Genomic DNA, 24,603 nt, shown 5'->3' with positions numbered 1-24,603 from the left:
GACCCCAGGGGGACGCCACACAGAGAAGAGTCCCTTGATCTTTTGCTCTGATTCTGAAAGTCTGAAGCCACATCTTGCTAATTCATCACTCTGCCTCGAGAACAGTGTCTGCCACTCAGGGTGTGTGCGCCTGCTCAGTTAAGTCGTGTCGGACTCTCTGCAATCCCATGGACTGCAGCCCACCAGGCTTCTCTGTCCATGGGTTTCCCAGGCAAGAATACTGGAGTGGGTTGCCATTCCCTTCTCCAGGGGATCTTCCCGACTCAGGGATCAAATCCGCATCTCCTGTGTTGCAGGCGGATTGTTTACCACTGAGCCACCAGGAAAGCCCGGCTTGCCGGATGGCTGCTCGTTAAAATTTGTGCATCGGGAGGGCGGGGCGGATCCCTGAGGACAGGAGAATGAGCTGAGATCCTGGCTGAACACTTGTTAACAAATAAAGGGATGAAGGAAAGAATGTCCCAAGGGAAGAAAAATCCCTGTTCCAAGTTCAAATTAAGCCTTTCGATTATGTTACCCATGACTGATGAGAAAACCGAGGTTCAAAGAGGTCCAGTGATTTTGCCGACTACCACGTCGCTGGAAAGTACCGAAACCTGGATTTGAACTTGTGTCTCCGGGTTTCTGTGCTGCACAAACAAGAGGACCATGCAAGTGAACAGAAAGAATGGCAACACGGGGACCCTAACCATCATCACCAGTGACAAAAAGTCATAATAGGAGCACAAGCTAGGATTTATTAAGAGCTATGGTTTTTCCAGTGGTCATGTATGGATGTGAAAGTTGGACTGTGAAGAAAGCTGAGAGCCGAAGAATGGATGCTTTTAAACTGTTGTGCTGGAGAAGACTCTTGAGAGTCCCTTGGACTGCAAGGAGATCCAACCAGTCCATTCTGAAGGAGATCAGTCCTGGGTGTTCTTTGGAAGGACTGATGCTAAAGCTGAAACTCCAATACTTTGGCCACCTCATGCGAAGAGTTGACTCATTGGAAAAGACCCTGATGCTGGGAGGGATTGGGGGCAGGAGGAGAAGGGGACGACAGAGGATGAGATGGCTGGATGGCATCACCAACTTGATGAATATGAGTTTGAGTAGACTCCGGGAGTTGGTGATGGACAGGGAGGCCTGGTGCGCTGCGATTCATCGGGTCACAAAGAGTCGGACACAACTGAGCGACTGAACTGAACTGTGCCAGGAAGTGGTCTGTGAGTTTGAAATTCTTTCTCTCTACAGAATCTTCTCCAGAAAACCTACGGAATGGAAGTTGCAGAAATGAGGCCCAGAGACATCAGCAAGCCTCAGTTCACACGGTTAAATAAGGAGCAGAGCAGAAAACCAGACGCGGAGTCTCAGACTCAAAGTTCAGCCACTGTTCTGTCAGTCCAGTCGGTGTCAGGCAACCGGCTTTGCTTGTCATCAGGTTGATAAGTATTATACTTTTGTTTCTGGGGCTTTTAACGTTTCTATTTTAAGAGAACTCTCACAGTCCTTTGGCAACAGTTTCCACTCTTCAAAACCAGGTGTTTTGGTGTCCTGTCTGAGTGATGGCAATGTTTCTAGTCACAGCTGTGAAAATGTAATCAATAGATCGCTGCAAAGAACATGAAGTCTTGCTTCTCTGACGGTGTCAGCGTGGGGTCTACACCCCCGCACACTTGACCCAGGCCCCCTGGCGCTGGTCAGGAAGGAAAAGGGGCTTCTCCCCTTACTGGTGCTTCCATCCATGGGGACAGAGCCCATCGCCTAAAACTCCTGGCCTTTTCTGCCCTTCCCCGACTCCTCTCCTGGAGGAGAGGATTACCTAGTAGGTAAATTGGGGAAGAATCGAGTCATCCTCTGCTCCCTGTCTCCTCGTGGACGGGGGAGTTGTTCTCGGCTCCTGTGTTGGAATTGGAAGATTCATTTCATTCTGGGGTCCACGTGGGGAAGCCCAGTGGCCCCCAGATATCTGCCATAGAGGTGATAAATCTACCATAGACTTATCAGCCATAGAGGTGATGTTTAGGCTCCCACCTGCACTATAGATCGGATGTTTGTGTGTTCCTCCCCTTCTCAAATTTCTGTGTTGAAAACTGATCCCCACTGTCACGGTATTAGGAGATGCAGGCCTTTGGGAAGTAATTAGGTCATGAAGGAGGACCCCCACGAGTGGATTAGTGTCACTCACTTGTATCTGACTCTTTTTGACCCCATGGACTGTAGCTCACCAGGCTCCTCCCTCCATGGAATTCTCCAAGCAAGAACACTGGAGTGGGTAGCCTATCTCTTCTCCAAGGGATCGTCCCGACCCAGGATTCAAACCTGCGTTGCAGGCAGATTCTTTGCCAACTGAGCTATCAGGGAAGCCCTAGCAAAAGCCTTAATCGAGACCAAACAGAGTTTTCACTTCCAATCTTTTGAGAAGTTAGAAGGGGGTCAGCTGTTTTGGAGGAGCCCAGCATCTCTTTCTCGCTGCTTGGGTTACAGTGCCCTGATTGTCCTTTGAGGAATTACCCAGCCCACCGTGAGTAGTCACGTCAGTGGGACTGTCAGGACACCCTGCCGTTTCCTAGCCGAGGGATGAATCCACAGCCAAGACAGACACGGGGACGGTCCATCTCCACCAGAGTGAGGCAGGGTGGAGAGCACACTGCAGCCCCCCACTCTGGGAGAGTATTTCCGAGGTGCCTGCCTGCTCCCCAGGTGCCCGGGACAGCTCTGGCTCTCGGCCTCTCTGTCCCCTTCCCTCTCCAGCTCTCCATCCCTTTTCCTTTCTTTCTCCCTTGGCTCTCAGTTCCCCACCTGTTTGTGACTCAATATCAGCCCATTAAACTCTGCTCAACACAAATGAGTCAGAGTTGTTTGCCTTTGCAAGAGAAAATACCAACCCCTCCAGTTTAAACGTGGACTGAAAGATTTAGAACCTTGGTTTCCACGCCCTCATCTAACAGCTGGAGAAATTAAAGTTAAGAGGAGACTTTCAAATCAGGGGTCAAGGAGGCCTTGTGACTTGATGATTAAAAGCACAAGCTCTTGAGACAACTGGTCTGGACATAAAGCCCGCCTCTGCCATTTTGTAGTTATTAATTGATATGGGACATATGGCTTTCCAAGTTTCAGGTCCTCATCTCTTAATATAAGATAAGAATAGCACCTAGCTCCCAGGGCTGGGAATGCTATGAAGTGCATAATAACCTTTGGCTGTTATTTTAGTGATTATTCCTCTAGGTTTCTTCTAAGAAGTCAAGCAAAACAGGAATGTAAATAGAAAAAAAAAAAAAAAGATGCTGAGCAGGAAGGCATTGAAGAAAGCCTTTCTCCAAAGGGATGTTTATTTCAGAGGCAAGCAGGGGGAAGCTCAACCAGCTGTTTTCCAGGAAATCATCCACTTAACCCAGGGTGAGCTCTAAATTTTAATGACCGGCTAGCGTTGAAAGACTGCAGAAAGAAGAAAAAAAAAAGGATGAGGATGTAAAAGCCAACCACACACTGCATAAACTCCGAAGTCTCCAATATTTAGTCAGATTCCTGAGTTTGGAGGTGGTTCCCATCACCATCAGGAAAAGAGTCAATCATCACGGCAACTGGCAGCCAAAAACTGAGCTCAACAGTAAGTATCAGAAATCAAGTTCAAGGTTCACTAGGATCTTGGAGCAGTTAGATATAAATGATTAATCCGCACCCGCTGGACTAGAAGTTTGGGGGTGGGGCTTTGCCTTGGAAGCTTCTCCAAGCTCCCCCTTCCCTGTCCACCCAAAGCTTCTCATCTCAGCGCAAATGCCACCTCCTCCGAGAAGGCTTACTACTTCTCTCTAAGGGAGCTACACTCTCAGAGTGTTCCTTTTCTTCCTAGCAGTCCAGAGTTTGTAATGAGATACTTTTTGTGATTGTTGGATCAGCTGCTTTTCCCAAGTAGACTGCAAGTTCCACGTGACCAGAGATGGTATCTGGTATATATACTACTGTAGATCAGGTTAGATTGGTTTCAGACCCACAATAGTAACTCTGTATGTCTCTGTTGATTTAATGACCTTGGCAATGCTCTATTAATTATCATTCATTCACTCAGCTGATGAGCAGTTACATCTTTAGCGTGTACTTTTCATTCAATTAATTATTAATAACCTATGCTGCTGCTGCTAAGTTGCTTGTCATGTCTGACTCTGTGCGACCCCATAGACCACAGCCAACCAGGCCCTGCTGTCCCTGAGATTCTCCAGGCAAGAACACTGGAGTGGATTGCCATTTCCTTCTCCAATGTATGAAAGTGAAAAGTGAAAGGGAAGTCGCTCAGTCCTGTCTGACTCTTTGCGACTCCATGGACTGCAGCCCAGGAAGCTCCTCCGTCCATGGGATACTCCAGGCAAGAGTACTGGTGTGGGCTGCCACTGTCTTCTCCAAAGTGTTTGCTATCTGCCAGACACAAACGTGAGCGGTGAGGACACAGCCATGACAAAGAGACAAAGATCTGCACCCTCGTGGAATTTAGGGCGAGGAGAGCATCAGTGAACACACGAAGATGACATACCTCCCTGGAGTCTTAAGTGCTTTGGAGAAAAATAGAGAAGAGAAATAGAGAGGGTCAGGATGGGGGCAATTCTGAAGAGAGATGCTGAAACCCCAACACGTGAGGAATACAGTGTGGGGCTTCGCTGGGAGAGGTCGACAGGGAGCCGCAGTGAGGGGCGTGTCCTGGGTCAGCGTGGCCGGAGGGAGACGGGGAGGGGGCCGGGCGGAGGACAGGGCACCCGGGAGCAGACGCAGGCAGGGCCCTGAAAGACTTTAGATTTTGCTCTGACAGGGGGAGTTGCTGGGAAGATACATCTGGAAAGAGAAGTGGGATTTCAGATTATTTTGGATGGAGTTCCTTGACAATCCAGTGGTTAGGACTCTATGCTGTCACTGCTGAGGGCCTGGGTTCAACCCCTGGTCAGGGAACTAAAAATCCTACAGGCTATATGGAGTGCCTAAGTAAATATATAAAAAAATATATATATATGAATATATATGTGTGTATATATACATACATACATATATATGTATATATATATGAATTCATATATATATGAATATATATTATTGACTGCATATATATTTGAATATCTGAATATACATATTTGATATGTATTTGACAATTGACCGAAATTTGAATACATACATATATATGCATGAAATAGTCTGACTCTGGAGACTAGGTGGAAGGGGGCCCGTGGAGTTGGGAGGGCCTTTTCTCCCTGGCCGGGGGCTGGGCAGGATGTGGTGGTGAGTAGTCGGGCTCTGTGAAGGTAAGGGCACCAGGAGTGCTGAAGGATTGACTGTGGGATGTGAAGGAATAAAGGGGTGCCAGGGTGACTCCAATATCTCTAGCCTAAGCCACTGAATGACAGAGCTCCTTCTATCGGACTGTGAGGAAAGCAGGTCGTGGGGAGATGGTGATGGTGGGGAACGCGGATTGGGGGAGCTGGGTCTCCGGCATGTGCTGTTTCCGACGGTTTATAGCATCCCAGGGGAGGCAGTTACAGGACAGACCCCGTCCTTGCCTCTCTGGGAACCTTTCTCTCAGTGAGGGAGAAACCTGGTCAACAGCGCAACCAACAGGTGATCCACCGCATGAACTAGCGCCGGGCGCCACGACGGCGATGTGGTGGCGGCAATCACGTGATGTGACGGATGGGGGCGCTGGCATCGTAGGTGCTGGGGGCGGCGTTGGTGAGAAGGTGCCAGGAGAGCTGAGACCCGGGCAGGGGCCGCCAGCCAAGTCCCGGGGGAAGGAATGAGCTTGGTGCGTTTGAGAAGCAGAAAAAAGGCAACTCCAGGAGGCTTATCCACAGCTGGGTCTGTCTTTAAAACGTGATGGAAAGGGCGTCCCTGGTGGTCCGGCGGCTAAGACTGTACACTCCCAATGCAGGGGGCCTGGGCTCGATTCCGAGTTGCAGAACTACATCCCACAGGCCACAACTTAAGAGTTCATATGCTGCAACTAAGACCCTGTGCAAACAAGTGACTTGCTTTTTGTTTGTTTGTTTTTTTTAAAAAGAAGACCCTAAAATCATAAAGATTATTATAAATAAACACAATGGGAAGCTGGTGGGAGACTTCCAGGAAGGATGCGGTCACACCTGATTCCCATTTTTTAAAATAACTTTGGAGGGCTTCCCTGGTAGCTCAGTGGTAAAGAATCCACCTGCCACTGCAGGAGACACGGTTTGATCCCTAGTCCGGGAAGATCCCACATGCCACGAGGCCACAAAGCTCTGTGCGCCGTAACTACCGAGCCTGTGCTCTGGAGCCCGGGGCTGTAACTACTGAGTCCGCGTGCTGCAGCTATTGGCGTCCATGTGCCTAGAGCCTGTGCTCCAAAACAAGAGAAGCTACGGTAGTGAGAAGCCAGGAAACTGCGACTAGAGGAAAAAGCCTGCACAGCATAGCCCCAGATGAAAGCAAGGGTAACGCTGGAGACTGGATTCGCATAAAAGGGAGCAGGAAGCCCCATTAGCAGGCCATTAGGCATCACTCACACAAGCTGGAATCAAGATTGCCAGGACAAATATCAATAACCTCAGATATGCAGATGACACCACCCTTATGGCAGAAAGTGAAGAGGAACTCAAAAGCCTCTTGATGAAAATGAAAGTGGAGAGTGAGAAAGTTGGCTTAAAGCTGAACGTTCAGAAAACGAAGATCGTGGCATCTGGTCCCATCACTTCATGGGAAATAGATGGGGAAACAGTGGAAACAGTGTCAGACTTTGTTTTTTGGAGCTCCAAAATCACTGCAGATGGCGACTGCAGCCATGAAATTAAAAGATGCTTACTCCTTGGAAGAAAAGTTATGACCAACCTAGATAGCATATTCAAAAGCAGAGACATTACTTGGCCAACAAAGGTCCGTCTACTCAAGGCTATAGTTTTTCCAGTGGTCATGTATGGATATGAGAGTTGGACTGTGAAGAAGGCTGAGCCCCGAAGAACTGATGCTTTTGAACTGTGGTGTTGGAGAAGATTCTGGAGACTCCCTTGGACTGCAGGGAGATCCAACCAGTCCATTCTGAAGGAGATCAGTCCTGGGTGTTCACTGGAATGATGCTAAAGCTGAAACTCCAGTACTTTGGCCACCTCATGTGAAGAGCTGACTAACTGGAAAAGACCCTGATGCTGGGAGGGATTGGGGTCAGGAGGAGAAGGGGACGACAGAGGATGAGATGGCTGGATGGCGTCACTGACTCGCTGGATGTGAGTCTGAGTGAACTCCGGGCGTTGGTAGTGGACAGGGAGACCTGGTGTGCTGCGATTCATGGGGTCGAAAAGAGTCGGACACGACTGAGCGACTGAACTGAACTGAGGCATCACCCAGCCAAACAGGACGCTGACTCAGGTCAGTGGAGGCGGAGGGAACCGGACAGACGTGGGACCTGCCTTGGAGGGGAGACGACAGGATGAGAGGAAGAGGGCCGGGGTGCTGAGGTCTTGGGGTGCATGGGTTGTTGGAGGGCCCCCGGAGCTCAGGGGGAACCTCGGCAGGACAAGGGTGCGGGTTCTCTCTGCTCACCTGACGTGGGACATGACCGAGGGCCGGGGAGCAGGGGAGCAGACTGGCACCTGTCTTTAAAGTGAGTCAAGTCCACATACAGGGTAGCAGACACATGAGAAATAATCTAGCCTGATGACTTTCCCCAAAGTAGTATATCCGGGCAATCAGGCCCCGAAAGCCCCTCTGTGCCTGCTCCATTCACTCCTCACTATCCTTCCCCTAAGGCAACCACTGTCCTCGCCTGACACAGGTCTTATTGACAGCCTTTAAACCTATGATTCACAGATGATATCCGAGGGAAGCATGGGGCACTTGCTTATGTAATTCTCCGAAAACAGGCTCACTCGGTCTTTTAGGCCGAGCACACTTCTCTCACTCGGAGGCGGGCCTGTCTCCCCTCCTGCCCCTAGGGGGCGCCGCGGAGCCGGCGAGGGCTGGTGGCCGGCGGCCTTTCCCAGCGCGAGGTCCCGCTGCAGAGCGCTGCTGCTGGCGGGTCGTGGGCCTGCTCCGCCCAGCCTCCCCTCTGGGTTTCACTTCACTCGTCCAGTCCCCACAGAGGCTCTGCTTAAGGCACCCTTGCCAGTTCCTAGTTCTTGCGGCGTTTCATACTTGAATGGCGTTACCGCCAATTTTCCTCTGTCCTGGAGATTAATCTCTCTTCTGCTTCTCTTTCCCTCCCTCTCCCCCCTCCTCCTTCCCTCTCACTATTCCTGGGATTATTTCTTTTGGAAATAATTCCCTGTGCACTCTGCCTCCATAAATCTCTGAATCCTGGCCCATGGAACAAGCCTGTATTACAAGGGAACAGAATCAACAGGCAACTGGGAAGCAAGCTTATACCCTCTGCAGTTTCGCCCCAGTAGAAGGGCTAGGTTAACGCCTCCGGGACAAAAGGTTCATCTTTCCAACTGCTTTTACTTTTCGGGAGACCCCCAGTCCCATGTCTTTTTATTAAAGGACTGTTTTCGCCTCCTTGGCTCTGCACATGTTTTCTGCATAATATGAAACAGTAACCTTTAAGTCTTCCACATCCTGGTGTGCTCTGGACTCACAGACCAGTTTTCAGACAGACAGACACAAACACACACACACACCCTGAATCTGTACTAGCTGACTGCTGGCAAAAGAAAACAACTTTCCACTGTTACTTTGGCTCTATTTTTTTTGTAACACCTTAATTGAGATATAATTTACATGCCATAAAATTTACCCGTTTAAGTGTGTAATTCAATCTTTTTTTTTTTTTTCGTTTATTTACTGAGGTGTACGCTGGCTGCTTTTTGAAAAAGCAGACACTGGGTGAGCATTTCGACTCCACAGTCCCTCCTCACTTTGAGAGGTGACGTCTAAAGATCAGAGGCCAGATTCTGTTTCACCCCCCAAAATAGTTGTTTTATTCATTGTGCCAGTTACAACTCACTTCCTGTGTTTTGACTCCGAGCTGCAGCCCTGCTTCTTAGAAGCCAGGTGGATTTGGTTTTTTTTTTACACTGTCAAGAAGTTTCTCTTGTGGTAGAGGAATTTTCTGCTTGCTTTTTTGTTCTGTTAGTGTTTAGTGAGTCTTCAGATCTTTGCTTCATCCGCTGGGCTGATTAGAGAGACGTGAAATGTACCTTTGTGACAAGACAGACTATTCAGACACAGTCAGTATTCAGCGCTCTGCTCAAATGTTCACAGCATTCTGACTGTTGAGACTGGTGAAGAAGGAAGATGCCTAGAAGTATAAGTAGGGCATGGAGGCCTAGAACTTTCCCCTAATATTACAGTCTTCATCTGTCCTTGGGTTTTGACATCTCTGGGTCTTTATTATTTGAGAAACAGAAATGACAATAATCACTTTAGGAGATCTGCCTGAGGATCATGTGAGATAACTCACTTGAAAACATGTAGAATGCTACCAGTTTTTAAAAATCTATTACTGTTCACTGAACACAAATCTTAAAAGGTTTCACTAATGGTATAAGAGCTCTATTTTGGCGAATGTGTATTAAAAAATGCACACTGCCTGCTGTTGCAGAGTGTGCACCTGTTCAACCAATGGCTCAGCAAACTGATAATGAGGCTTGCTGTGTGCCAGGCCCTGGGGAGTCAATGGTGGTTAGGCAGGTAGAGCTGGGTGGAAGAAACACAGCCAATGTATAGTTGAGCAAATAAATACCTAAGTACAAACCATGCAAGGGCTGGGGAAGAAGCTGTTGTGGTGTGTCCTTCTGTGTCTCCAAAGCAACTTAAGATAATGAATATTTTGCTAGTAAACGTATACTCATAGGCACAGAAAATTTTTCTGAAACAATTCATGAGAAATTGGTTATAAGGGTCTCTTTTTGTGACAGAAACCAGCAAAGTACAGAGGGGAATGTCTTCTACTTTTTATTCTGTATGTCTTCTACTTTTCTATACAACTTCAAGTTTCTAACTATAAGCATGTACTTTTATCATTTGTTATTATCCTAGAAAAAAAATAGATATATCTTTATTAAGCCTATCAGTAGGCTTCTTTGGTCAATAGGCTGAGAGTCCATTTTTATTTTCTTCCTTAGACTTCTATCTAAAAACAACCTTTTATTTTAAATAATAAATGATTAACTGCCTTGAAATACTTGTCATGCCAAACTAATTAAATATTAAATATTACACTTGAAAAGACAAAGGTCATTTACCAGAGTACAAGAATTCATCAACCCACACCAAATCATCACCAGCCTGCTTGTGCCCACAGTCTGCCCAGATGGCACTTTGGTTCAGCAGCTGTTTACTGAGTGCTTACTGGGCACGAGCCACAGTTCTGAGCACTGACCAGTAGATAAAACAAAGCCCTCAGGGAGTTACCCGAGATTCTAGTTGGAGGAAACAGACAAGTAAACCAAATACATATTTACATACAATAAGTGCTAGAAAAAAAATGGCAGCAGGGCTGGCTGGCAAGTGTCCCGGGGAAACCGAGGGTGCTTTTCGCTCATCATTCAGAGTCCATTCTATAGCTGCATCGCTGCAGAGAAAGGTCGGGAAGCCTGTCTGAGGAGACGCCATTCCAGCCCGGATGGAGAGAAGGGAGGAATGAGCTGTGCAGATAAATGACGCAAGAGTGTTCTCTGCCAGAAGGACGGACCGGTAAAGGGTCTGAAATGGGAGAGCTGGAAACCAGTAAGTACAGGACCATTGTACTGTTTATTCCATGCACTTGTCACAGTGTTCCAAACACTTCACAATTTAAAAAAAGCTAAAGGTGAACACTGACAGCTTTATTACTGTGTACACAGGACTCAGACTGTGTGGTTCTGGACACTGCTTCTCTTTTTTCAATAGTTAACAAAAAAAAGTCAGTGTGGACTACACATCCTAGAAAAAACAGATATATCTTTATTAAGACAAGGTTTAAGATTCTTCAGCCATATTCATGTCATTATGATACATTTGTATTATTCTTACAGTACCTCATAAAATGTGTATTTTATTACTATAGTACACACAACTTAAAAAACTTGTATTGTGGTAAAAAGCACGTAATGTACACAAACAGTTTTTACCCGTGGGGCTTCCCTGGAGGCTCAGTGGTGAAGAACCCGCCCGCCAGTGCCGGAGATGCAGGCTGGATCCCGGAGTGAGGAAGAGCCCCTGGAGGAGGGAATGGCGCCCCTCTCCAGTGTTCTCACCTGAGAAATCCCATGGACAGAGGGGCCTGGAGGGCTACAGTCCACGGGGCTGCAGAAGAGTCAGACACGACTGAGTGGAAACAGCAGCATCTTGGTCGTATTTAACTGCACAGTTCTGGGGCACCAAGTATATTCTCACCGCTGCACAACTCTTACCGTCAGCCATCTCTTGAATCCTCCACCTTTCCAAACGAAACTCTGTCCCCGTTAAGCACGAACTCCCCATGCCCGCCCGCTGGCCGCCACCGGTGTGCTTTCTGACTCTATGGATTTGTCTGTTCTAGGCATCTCGTACAGTGCAGTTAGAGAGTACTCATGTGCACCTAAAGCAGACTGGAATAGTACAAGCCCATTTTTGGCCACCGAAAATTAAATTAGTGAATATTAATTACTTCAAGATCATAAGTGAAAGGACCCTGAGACACACTGTCTTCTGTCTACTGCGAGATGCTCAGCGGTCGGAGGGGCACAATGACAGCGGGTCCTTGAGCTACTTAAAATAACAAGGAGAACAACTGGCAGTCACGAGTCTCAGCACAGCCTCTGACTGCGTGTGCTGGCACGCACTTCCTGCTGCGGTCCTTCCCTTAAAGTGAGGGGCTGCTGTGAAGCTGTCTCTAAGCCCTTTGATTCCTTCTCCTGCCCCTTCTCTCCCATTCTCAGTTCTAATTCGACGAATTCTGATGAAAATCACCGCTTTGGCATCCGTGATTTTTCACTCTCCCTGGCTGAGCACTAGGTTAATCTTCTCTTCCTCTTCCAAACAGGATCTGTGGGCGGGTTGCTCTAGAACAGCGGTTCTCAACCAGAGGCATCCAAATCCACCCCCTACCCCGTCCTTCTTGGGGGCATGTGGCCGTTACAGGAGATGGGGCTCCCTGTCATGACTGTGGAGGGGGTGCTGCCAGCATCTAGTGGGTCCCGACCTGGGGAGCTGGTAAATACCCAACAATGCACAGGACAGGCCCCCAAAACAGAATGATCCAGTCCAAACATCAGCAGCGCCAAAGACGGGAACCTTGGGTCTAGAGAGACTGGGAAAGAGGGAGACGGGAGAAAATGAGCAGAGGTCACTGCCTACTTATGCCTGTCTGGTGTTTCCCACCTAAGAAACAGCACAGCAACTTCTGTTTTTTTTGATGTTGACTCTCCGCTCTTGATTGGGCTTCCCAGCTGGTGTTAGTGGTCCAGAATCCGCCAGCCAAAGCAGGAGACCCAGAGATGCCAGTCCGATCCCTGGAGCAGGAAATGGCCACCCACTCCAGTATTCTTACCTGGGAAATCCCATGGACACAGGAGCCTGGCAGGTTACAGTCCATGGGGTCACAAAAAGTTGGACACAACTGAACACACTTACTTATTCTTCTTCTGATTACGCTTTCTTATTCCTGAAGACTTGGGTGTGTGACTTCAGTAACGCCATGTTAGACCCAAACACAATGGAATAAATGAAAACTGGAGGGCAAATTCTAACATGTACTAGAGCTGTATGAGCATTCTTTCTAAGACTTGAAAAAGTCTTCAGATCCTTGGTTTAATTTAATGGATGATACATTCATCTGCATATGGCATTCAGCAGCAAAGTAAACTTCTTTCTGCCTCTTTGTTTCCAAATCAATGGGGAACAAAGGATATCCTCATTCCATTCAAGCAGTTTCAATGATTCTCAAATGAATGTGGGAGTAATAGTCAAGCCATTTAAAATTCAGTGATGAGAAAGCATACTTAGTAACCTTGTAAACATTCTATGAAAGTACAAGGGAACCTTTAAGAAGACTATCCAAGTGTCCTCTTTATATAATAGCCCTTTATACTTTGAAATGTTCAGAGGCCAATAAGACAGAATTGAACAGAACAGACTAGAAGAATGCAACTCCCAAATTTTCTAGTAACAGTGCTGTTAAAACATGGTTTCTGTTTCTTAACACTCAGAAGATTTAGTTCCCTCAGCCCTACTTACAGAAAGGGCCTTGGACGAACAGCTCACCAACCGTCAGAGGAATTCAAGAAGCTAACTGCACCCTAAGGTCTTTGAAGCTCTCAAACGATGACCCAAGTTTTTTTTTTTTTAAACAGCAGCAGCTTGGCGGGAAGCAGGAATTAGACAAGAGAACTGACTGAAACCCGCCCTCCAAATGGGAAGAAAAACTACCAATAACGAACTGTGAGGTTTGAAATCACTGCGCGTTTTACTATTCATTATTCGGACGGCTTCCAGCCTCATTACCTGGCATATTCTCCTGCTTCTGAGCTGCCTGTAGAAATGCACTTCAGGACGGCTGAGCCAGCCTTTCAGGGGACAGGAAGCCTTCTTTATCCTCCCATTCTGCCTCTCCCTTCTATCTGTGTCTCTCTCTCAGTCTGCGTGTGTTGCAACCCCCTCCAGTGTTCCAAAGGCCAGCGCAATCGTCTCCCGTTGGGGTACTCAGCCAAGCACATCCACTGCTCAACTGTGTTTTTCTCTTTCTCAGCCCTTTCACCCACTGATTTCACATTTCTCTTTCAAGAGGCCAACGATGGCAGACCTCAACCGAATCAGTTACGAAGAGGCCAGCTGGAAAACCACACTGGGGAGAGTTCTTCCAGAGGAGAGCAGCCTGACGTTTTTCATCTAAATCCTTAGTCCTCACTCCAGCCTACAAGGCGGCAGGAAACTCGCAGCCATAATCGACTGGTTCTTTTAAAGTGTGTGTGTGTGTGTGTGTGTGTGTGTGTGTGTGTGTGTAAAACACAGGCACTCTGCCCAGGAGAACCTAGAGAGAAAGAAATCCTCTCTCCTGACACTGTCTGAAGTTTGCTGCCAGGGATTCAGTACATACCTGACCAAAAAAAGAAAATCTCCTACCTAACTGGTTTGACTGTTTCCCAGCTACTACCTGGAGAAGTAAACAGAACCTTATCATTCTCAGGTAATCTGACTTGGACATTTTTTTTTCCCCCAACTAAATATTTCTAATTTCAATGCTCTTCCACTGCTGCCAACTGCTGTCTCTGAACTGGATCGACTGACAGTTCTGTCTGGGAGGAAGCCGGCTCCAGAGCAACCAGCCAAGGAAGCCTGCACCTTCCACCAGGCTGCCTCCGTGCGGCCACTGGGAGGGACTGGGGGGTGCGTGGTGACTTGGGACTCTGCAGTTATCCTGTCAGGCCAGCGCTGAACCAAGAGAGGTTCTTCCTGTGCCCCCCGGGCCCCTCCAGTCGGGCAGGATTTCTGTTGATCTCTTTGTACTTCTCAATGAATCCAACTCTCAGGGCATTTTTTTCTCTTGATTCAGGAAGTGGCGAGCTGAGCTCTGAGAGTCTTTCTGCTCCGATGACATAAACAAACTGTAGAGGAAGTCAAGTCAAACTTTCCCTCGCTGCTTTTGTTCTCCCAACCAGCGATTCAGAAAACAGAGCCAACTTTTTTTTTTTGGATGACTTTTAAAGATTGCTCTTCACTGGAGAGGCAGAAACTCTCTCTTTTTTTTTTAAACCAAGACACTCAACTTACTTTTTTCAAAAAAGAATTGCCCTAGAAGGTTTGGTTTTTCTTTTTTTTTAATAAGGCTGTTTTCGAGACTTTTCAAAACAAATGTCTCCCTTGACATTGCAGTTACCTAATGGTTGTTCTTTCCTTCAAGTTTCAACCAAAAGAGCATTAATGAGCTCTGTGTGGACAATGGCTGGACTTGATTAGAGGCCCTTGGTGCCCTGATTTACAGCCAAGGGGAGCAAACAGTCATGATTCAATCAGGTGCCCATACAAGGCACACCGCAGAGAGAAACGAGACGACTTATCTGCAGAATCTGCAGATACTGCTTGAAAAAATCACACGTAAGAAGGCCTTCTCGCCGTGGAAGCTACTTGAAGGCCTTATCACCAGCTTGGAAGATGGCATCTCTGGGTCTCACTCCTGGTTCTGAGAGAGGCCATTTCCAAACCAGAGGTACCTGACAGCCCCGGGCGAACGCTCACCACCCGTCCTAGTCAACTGATGAAAGAAGCTCCACGCCGCGTGAGCGAAGAGAGGCAGGACGGTAGGGAGCGCACAAGTATCTGCAGGGGGGCTTCCCACACTGGTGTTCTGGCATGTTAATCCTGGTGCAAGAAGTAAGATTTGACATCACGTGGATATCTGTATGCCACTCCTGCTCATCCTTGGCTGGCGCTCCGTGTACACAGGTAGGTAGTCAACTTTCAGAACAGCTTGATCTTCTAGTGAAGCATGTTAAGTTCACACACAGGCTCGCGCTCCTGCCTGCGTCTCCGTGTTCCCTTCGGTACAGTGCTGTCACGGGGGTTACAAGGGGCACAGCGACACCTCACCCCAACGTGTGGTGTGTTGGGCTCTCAGTGAAAGGCGGTTGCTGTTGAAATTCACAGCCCTGAGTTCGCCTGGGTCAGGAAAAACCAGCATCGGCAGAATCTGAATTTGGGTTGTATTTACAAAGTTACTTCTATTAATATGTCAGAACATGTTTGTTTAACCATGATTGTCCCTGCCCTCCTTATCTACATTATATACTGTAGCTACTTATAGACCAATAGGTACATAAAATCAGTTATGCAAGTTGTAATTGTGCAATTATTGAATAAAGAGAGGATGAACGGAAAACGTAAGGTTCTGAAAGCTGGCTTGAGTTCACGTTTTAGCTTATATTCATTAAACTGTTCATTTACTTGTCTATACTCTCTTCTCTGCTGATCACTTTCCAGGCGTGCGTCCCCCTTGAGCAACATCAGATGAGAAAGCTCTTCCATTCCCACCGCAGGGGGGCAAGCACACAGCACGCCCAGAGGCAGTGCCCTGCTCGGAGGCCTCCGAGGTGCGCGCGGCGGTGTTAGAGGCTGTGTGCGCCTCCACACCCCTAACTACTTTGAGAGCTTTGATGTAGAAATATGCAATACCTACAGTGCTCCAGAATTTCTATAAAGCAAATAGAGCTACTATGCCCTGATGCAACTGCCGTACATTTACCAAATCCAACGACTCATGTACTGGGCGCTGGGATACAAACAGTGCTCGTCAGTGCTAGCTGGTCCCTCGTAAAGGCTAGACACACACACACACTTGCAGGACCAGAAGAGCAGGCCCCCTGGTACCAGTCCTACGCATGTAGTCACGTCAGTCGTGTCCAACGCTTTGCGACCCCGAGGACTGAAGCCCGCCAGGCTCCTCTGTCCATGGGGATTCTCCAGGCAAGAATACTGGAGTTGGTTGCCATTTCCTCCTCCAGGGCATCTTCCGGACCCAGGGATTGAACCTGTGTCTCAAGTCTCCTGCATTGCCAAGTGAATTCTGTACCACCAGCACCACGTGAGAAGGAAGTAAACCCCCACACTCGACAAATAGCAACCGTGTGTGTGAAGACACACAGGAGGGCAACGGTTGGTGCGTCTCCCACTCATCAGTTCACCTCTTATTATACTTGATGCAACCTGACCTTGGAATTCTGGTGCACGCTCTGTCCAAGTATAAGTGGGGTACCAGAGAAAGCAAGAGAGAATTCTGAATAAAAGTATTCACTAGGCTATTGGTTTTTTAATCATTCTATTAATCACAGTTCTCCAGAAAAATAGAATCAATAGGATATGGGTGTATAGGAAGAGATTTATTATGAGGAAATTGACTCATGCAGTTATGGAGACTGAAAGGTTGAGTGATTCTGTCTAGAAACTGGCAGCCCAGGAGAGCCGGGGGTATGGTTCCAGGCTGAGTCCAAAGGCCTGAGAAACAGGAGGACTCAGGGCAGGAAGATCAATGTCCCAGCTTAAGCCAGGAGTCAGGAAGAGCCAAACTCTTCCTCCTCTGCTGTTCTGTTCTGTTCAGTCACTCAAGGGACTGGATGAGGTGCACCCAGACTGAGGAGGGCACGCTGCTTCCCTGAGTCTACCAGTGCAACGCTAATCTCATCTGGAAACACCTTCACAGCCATTCCCAGAAACAGCATGGAACCAATATCTGGGCAACCCGCGATCTTGCTGACACACAAAATTAATCATCACAACCTGCTGAAGAGGAATAGATGATGTGACCACCCAGGAAAAAGAAATACTGACACTGACAGAGATAACATAAAAGAAATGCTCCATCTCCACAAAGGGATGGTGACCAGGACGCGTGCCTGCACGCTCAGTCGTGAATGACTCCTCGCCACCTGCTCCTCTGTCCACGGGACTCTCCAGGCAAGACACTGGGGTGGGTTGCCATTTCCTCCTCCAGGGGATCTTCCCAACCCGGGGAGCGAACCCGCAGTCTTCTGCATCTCCCTGAATTGAAAGGCAGATTCTTTAGCACTGAGCCACTTGGGAAGATTCATCCCTGCCCTAGGAAACACACATTAGAGATCATATATAAAAAACTTGACAGATATTTTCCCAAATTTGACACAAAAATCCTAAAGATTTGTATCACAATAGTGTGTTGTGAAGCCAAAAGAAACTCTTCTAAATTGACAATAATTTATTTAAAAATAAATTTTAATTAATCCTGATGGCAGAAGGATTAAGTCTTCTTCTCAGAAGTCTCTCTCTAGAAAATGATAATCCAAGATTATCATCATATTAACAGGTAGTCCAAGAGTATGCAGGGCTTCCTAGGTGATGCTAGCAGTAAAGAATCTGCCTGCCAATGCAGGAGACCTAAGAAAATTAGGTTCGATCCCTGGGCCAGGAAGATCCCCTGGAGGAGGAAATGGCAACCTACTCCAGTATTCTTACTGGAGAAATTCCACAAACATAGGAGCCGGGCAGGCTGCAGTCCATGGGGTCACAAATAGTTGGACATGGTTGAATGAACACAAAAGAATATGTAGACAAAATATATAGGAAGCATATATCGTAGGAAAAGTCAGGTAGTTAATTAAAAAAAATCCAGTTATATGCATTATCTGACTTAATTACCCACCTCCACCCTGGCCACGTGACATAGTTCAGGCCAGTGAAGCAGCAACAGGAGGTTTCTGGGAGAGTCCTGGACAGGTCTGTTGTGTTGAAAAGGAAAAGAGGTCCTGGTTCTACTTGTCTTCCTTTTCCCTGACTTGAGAGGAAAGCAGTCAGGCATCCTGCAAGCACAAAGAAGAATCACAGAGCTTCGACATTCTAGGGCCTCTGAAACAATAACTTCCTGGCTCTGGACTTCCTTTTACGTGAGAGGAAAAAAACCTAAGTCTCTGCTGGCTTTTTGCTATGGTGGTTGCTACTTACAGCTGAAAGCATCCCGAACTGGTTTAATGCAGTCAAGGTGGAGCATGATCAGATGACCAAGCTCACAACAGCAGTGAATGGAGTGATCAGAAAGAAAACCAGATCTCTTTGACCTTAAAATCTGTACCCTTAAGTATGACGTTACACTGTCATTATGATTTCTGCAAGTAAGCAAAAACACATAGCAAATGTGTTTGCTCCAAACAGAGTAATAAGACCATGTCATATTGCCTCAAACTCTAGGACACTAAGTCTACATTCCAATTTTAACTGTAAATTTCTAGGAGGATATGGAAAGTGCCAAGGAATCCCTTAATATTGATAATGTTGAAAATATGCTACAAATGTGCCTAACTTTTTTTTAAAGATTTTTTTGGGGATGTGGGCCGCTTTTAAAGTCCTATTGAATTTGTTACAATATTATTTCTGTTCTATGTTTTGGTTTTAGGCCACAAGGCATGTGCGATCTCAGCTCCCTCAGCAGGGATCGAACCCACATGCCCTGCATTTGAAAGTGAAGTCTTAACCACTAGACCACCAGGAAGTCCTTGTACCTCTAATTTATTCCCATTATCTATTTCTCTGTCAGTCAAGCTGAGCCCGAGCTCCCCATTTTACAGATGAGAAGACCGTAGCTCAGAGAGTTCAGGTGGCCTGTGCAGGGTGGTAAGAGCAGGATTAAACTCAGCTCTGCTACAGCCCAGGGCTGGCTTCATTGCAACTAAGACGGACAGTAGTAAAGTGTGTCCCGTGTGTGTTAGGACTGGACTGGCCAAAAACTTCCTTTTGGTTTTTCCATAAGATATTACAGAAAAACCTAAATGAACTTTCTGGCCAATCCAAATGAATGGCTGATCTTCCGTATGGCAGCAGCTCTGACAGTTCATCCATAAATGAATAAAGCTTGGGCAAGAGTCTAGTGGCGGATACTGAAGTGAAATAAACCAGTCAATTCCTGCTCAGCCCCATCTAGCTGTAACATTCGGTGAATCTCGCAATCTCTCAGCTTCCACTTCTTCCTCTGTGAAAAGGAGAGGACAGCCTCACAGAAGAGTCCTGAGGGCTCAAGGTGGGCAAAGCTGCCAGGTTCCAGCCAGACTGTCCAACAACCCTTGACAAGTGTTCACGGTTATTTAACTACTGTCCCACGTGTCCTCCCTACAGATGCAAACGAGGCAGTTCTGTTCTGATCTGGATATTTCTCTTTGACAAACTCTGAAAAGGAAATGGCAACCCACTCCAGTGTTCTTGCCTGGAGAATCCCAGGGACGGGGGAGCTTGGTGGGCTGCCATCTCTGGGGTCGCACAGAGTCGGACACAACTGAAGCAACTTAGCAGCAGCAGCAGCAGCAGCAGAGCACTCTCAAAACGAGAAGGAATATGCAATAATCTGAGAGCAAATGGTCTCTGCAAAAGGAAGACCTGACTTTGCTAAAAACAATGTTTTCCATGCCCATCCATGTATGCTAAGTCGCTTCAGTCGTGTTGGACTCTGTGCGACCCCGTGGACTGTAGCCCACGAGCTTCTTCTGTCCATAGGATTCTCCAGGTAAGAACACTGGAGTAGGTAGCCATGCCCTCCTCCAGGCAATTTTCCTGACCCAGGGACTGAACCGTGTCTCTTACATCTCCTGCACTGGCAGGCAGGTTCTTCACCACTAGTGCCGCCTGGCAGGGAACAAAACGAAAACAATGTGGTGAGGGTGCCAGGGGCGGGGGAGCAGGGCAGCGTATTAAAGAGGGTCTTTTCGTCCTTGCAAAATGCCAGGGGCGGGGGAGCAGGGCAGCGTAGAAAAGGAGGTCTTTTCGTCCTTGCAAAATGTTGGGCAATCATATATCTGACAAAGGATTTGTATCCAGAATATGTGTTTGGAAGTTTTCAAAGAAGAAGAAAACAAACCACTCAATATTTTAAAGTGGCAAAAGATTTGAAGATATATTGATGACAAATAAGCAAATGAGAAAATGCTCAGTGTCTTTAGTCACAGTGATGAGAGACCACTAGGAACCTGGAACGTCAGGTCCATGAATCAAGGCAAATTGGAAGTGGTCAAACAGGAGATGACAAGAGTGAACATCGACATTCTAGGAATCAGCGAACTAAGATGGACTGGAATGGGTGAATTTAACTCAGATGACCAGTATATCTACTACTGTGGGCAAGAATCCCTTAGAAGAAATTGAGTAGCCATCATAGTCAACAAGAGAATCTGAAATGCAGTACTTGGATGCAAGCTCAAAAACGACAGAATGATCTCTGTTCATTTCCAAGGCAAACCATTCAATATCACAGTAATCCAAGTCTATGCCCTGACCAGTAATGCTGAAGAAGCTGAACGGTTCTCTGAAGACCTACAAGACCTTCTAGAACTAACACCCCACCCCCAAAAAAGATGAACCTATTAGAAGAGCTAAATTTTAAAAACCCTGATCTATCAAGTGCTAGCTTCATAGGACTTTGTGTATTTGATCCTGGGCAAATAATCTGTATGCAGGTCAGGAAGCAACAGATAGAACTGGACATGGAACAACGGACTGGTTCCAAACTGGGAAAGTACATCAAGGCTGTATATTGTCACCCTGCTTACTTAACTTATACGCAGAGTACATCATGAGAAACGCTGGACTGGAAGAAACACAAGCTGGAGTCAAGATTGCCGGGAGAAATACCAATAACCTCAGATATGCAGATGATACCACCCTTATGGAAGAAAGTGAAGAGGAACTAAAAAGCCTCTTGATGAAAGTGAAAGAGGAGAGTGAAAAAGTTGGCTTAAAGCTCAACATTCAGAAAACGAAGATCATGGCATCCGGTCCCATCACTTCATGGGAAATAGATGGGGAAACAGTGTCAGATTTCATTTTTGGGGGCTCCAAAATCACCGCAGATGGTGACTGCAGCCATGAAATTAAAAGATGCTTACTCCTTGGAAGGAAAAGTTATGACCAACCTAGATAGCATGTTGAAAAGCAGAGACCTTACTTTGCCAACAAAGGTCCGTCTTGTCAAGGCTATGGTTTTTTCTGTGGTCATGTATGAATGTGAGAGTTGGACTGTGAAGAAGGCTGAGCGCCGAAGAATTGATGGTTTTGAACTGTGGTGTTGGAGAAGACTCTTGAGAGTCCCTTGGACTGCAAGGAGATCCAACCAGTCCATTCTGAAGGACATCAGCCCTGAGATTTCTTTGGAAGGACTGATGGGGAAGCTGAAACTCCAGTACTTTGGTCACCGCATTCGAAGAGCCGACTCATTGGAAAAGACCCTGATGCTGGGAAGGACTGGGAGCAGGAGGAAAAGGGGACGACAGAGGATGAGATGGCTGGATGGCATCCCTGACTCGATGGACGTGAGTCTGAGTGAACTCCAGGAGTTGGTGGTGGACAGGGAGGCCTGGCGTGCTGCGATTCATGGGGTCGCAAAGAGTCGGACACGACTGAGTGACTGAACTGAACTGAATACACACCGTATGGGAAATTTCCAAAGAAAATTAAGAACCAGAGCTTTGGAAGAGAGGGTAAGAAGAAGAGAGAGGGACTAAAATTTGAATGAAATGTTGATGGACAGGACTTTACCTCAAAGACTGATGTCTCTTCCTGAAAACTTCACTACTGGGCCACCTGCCATTTTACAAGATGGGGAAAGATGCAAAAACGCCGCCACACCCACTAAACCTCTGCTGTTCCTCAGGCACTCCACTCAGGGCTCTCCGGGTGCTGGCCCCAGATTATAGGCACAGCCCAGAGAGGCCAGCAGTTTGCCCCTAGGCCACACAGCAAATAAACAGCGGAGCCAGAATTCCCAAGATGTTCCTTTTCTCATCCTTCCACAACACAGCCTTCCCTACTGGGGAAGGAACATGGCAGCCAAGTGGGTGACGTTCCCTCAGGGGGGAACTTCTCACTTTAACGTGCCTCCTGCACACACAGAGTCCCTCCCCTACCCTCCACCACCACCTTCCTGCCTTCGGAGGGCCCTCCGTTTTTAGGTTTATGTTGGTACCTGCCCCGTCCACGACCCCCACCCCATCTCATCAGTGTTAGCCAGTGTTATTCAACATGGCTTTCATTTGCATCCCCCCATAATGGGCTTCCCTGGTAGCTCAGCTGGTAAAGAATCCACCGGCAGTGCAGGAGACCTGCGTTTGATCCCTAATTTGGGAGGATCCCCTGGAGAAGGGAACGCCTCCCCACTCCAATATTCTGGCCTGGAGAATTCCATGGACTGTATGGTCCATGAGGTCACTAAGAGTCGGACACGACTGAGCGACTTTCACTTTCTTTCCATAAGGAATATTTTTTGGAGAAGGAAATGGTAACCAGAATCCTTGCCTGGGAAATCCCACAGACAGAGGATCCGAGCAGGCTACAGTCCATGAGTTCAAAGAGCCGGACACGGCTGAGCAGTGGAGCGCCATGTGCATAAGGAAGATTTTTAGACTCTTTTTTCCTAATTGCCCCACGTTAATACCGCAGATGGACGGCACGTCTATTCGTGTGCTGTGCATCTCTGTGGGCTTCATCTAGAGACAGGTGAGCTCTGAGAAACATAAACAGTGTGGGCCCCTGGCAAGCAGCTCTGTGCCCCTCAGAACACGGGGGTCAGGGGCGGCGGCGAGCCAGCAGCGCAGTACATGCAGAGCGGGCAGGGCTGGTGCCCGAGACCACTGTTAAGGGCTTCCCGGACATCGTCTCATCCAGCCCTCTGCTCAGATGCTAGGTTCCGGGCTCCACCCAGAGCTGGGAAGCTGCGTTAACTCCAGCGGCCTCTTCTTGAAAACAGTGGTGTGGTGTGGTTGAGTTGCTCAGTCGTGTCTGACTATTGCAGCCCTATGGACTGTAACCAGCCAGGCTCCTCTGTCACTGCGATTCTCTGGGCAAGAACACTGGAGTGGGTTGCCATTTCCTTCTCCAGGGGATCTTCCCAACCCCGGGATCGAACCTGGGTCTCCTGCATTGCAAGTGGATTCTTTACACCTGCAACGAATCCTGCAAGAGACTGAGCTGCCAGGAAAGCCCAATCTCCTGAAAACAGCACTCTTTACTTTCACTTTGCCCCTCCTCAGTCTCTCTCAGTCGCTGTCCTTTCCAGGAGGGAAGCAGAAGTGATTCTAGGAAAGAAAACCACGGGGGATACTGGTGTCTCTTCCGGTTAGATTGCTCTTGATCACCCCCAATTCCATGTTTTCCCAGCTTCTCAAACTTGTTGTGAATTGTTCCTTTCATTTCAAAAGTCTGAGTCACTGTTTGCAGACAAGGATTTAGACTGAAAATGTCCTAAACTGGCCCTTTTCTGGAAATCATGATGCCTCATCTTCACAAGCATGGAGCTAGGTTCTTTTCAGGGATTATCAAAATTTCATTTTTGCAACCACCACCATCTTACAGGTGGGGAATGGAGGCTCAGAGAAATCGGTGAATTCACCCCAGGTCACATGAGGACACGCAGTGGCCAGCCCAGCTACAAATCTAGGACAGACTGGCTCCAAGTGCATGCTGCTAACCACGATGAGAAGCCACCACTTAATTTTAGTGTATCACTTCCCTCAAAGTGGGGAGGAAACAGAAGTTGGAGATTTTTCAAAGGGGGAGGGGCTACCTTTGTGCTTTATATAAGTTTACTTGCCCAGCCACAAAAGAACATGCTGGTGCTGAGTAGTATATAGACTTTTTCTTTTTTTTTTAAAGTCATGCTTCTGATAATTGGGGAAGCTTCCCTGGTGGCTCAGATGGTAAAGAATCTGCCTGCAATACAGGAGACCAGGGTTTAATCCCTGGGTTGGGAAAATCCCCTGGAGAAGGGAGTGGCAACTCACTCCAGTGTTCTTGCCTGGAGAATTCCATGCGCAGAGGAGCCTGGTGGGCCACAGTCCATAGGGTTGCAAAGAGTCAGACACGACTGTGCAAATAACACTTACTTACTTCTGGTAACTGATTAAGACTTGCTACCCAGCCATTTACTGCTTTCAGCAAGAGATTTCTCTCTTCCTACTCAATTACTGTACAATAAACTTCCTCAAGGGAGAGACTTCACAATGAGGACAGGGCTCTGAGGGGAAAGCTCACCCTCGTACACTTTGCCAGATGTTCCAGAATCTTCAGACAGATCTGAATAATGAACTGTGTTTTTTACGTTGCTCAAATTTGCTTTTCCAACTATCATTCTTTAGCATGGTTTGAACTGTGTTAACTTTGAACCGTTTCCTGTGTTCTTGGAGAACTAAGTCAATATTCATTCCTTTTTTTTTCCCGCAG

General features: G+C 47.4%; 1 long non-coding RNA gene across 6 annotated transcripts in view; it reads left to right on the top strand.

The window, feature by feature from the left end:
* The window catches only part of LOC104973929 (uncharacterized), a 45,199-nt gene that overhangs the window by 7,939 nt on the left and 12,657 nt on the right, over positions 1 to 24,603 (top strand). For 3 of the 6 annotated variants that reach the window (XR_009497065.1, XR_009497066.1, XR_009497064.1), the window contains one exon: positions 1,234 to 15,832. This is a non-coding gene — a long non-coding RNA (uncharacterized lncRNA). Of the gene's footprint in view, positions 1 to 1,233; positions 15,833 to 16,382; positions 24,598 to 24,603 lie in introns of those variants that run through there. The other 3 variants (XR_009497068.1, XR_009497067.1, XR_009497069.1) reach the window with 3 other exon arrangements.

This window comes from Bos taurus, chromosome 13 (genome assembly GCF_002263795.3).
Source record: "Bos taurus isolate L1 Dominette 01449 registration number 42190680 breed Hereford chromosome 13, ARS-UCD2.0, whole genome shotgun sequence".
In the NCBI taxonomy this organism is placed as follows: Eukaryota; Metazoa; Chordata; class Mammalia; order Artiodactyla; family Bovidae; genus Bos; species Bos taurus.
The sequence above is the reverse complement of the archived record's forward strand: the minus strand, read 5'-3'. Positions and strand labels throughout refer to the sequence as shown.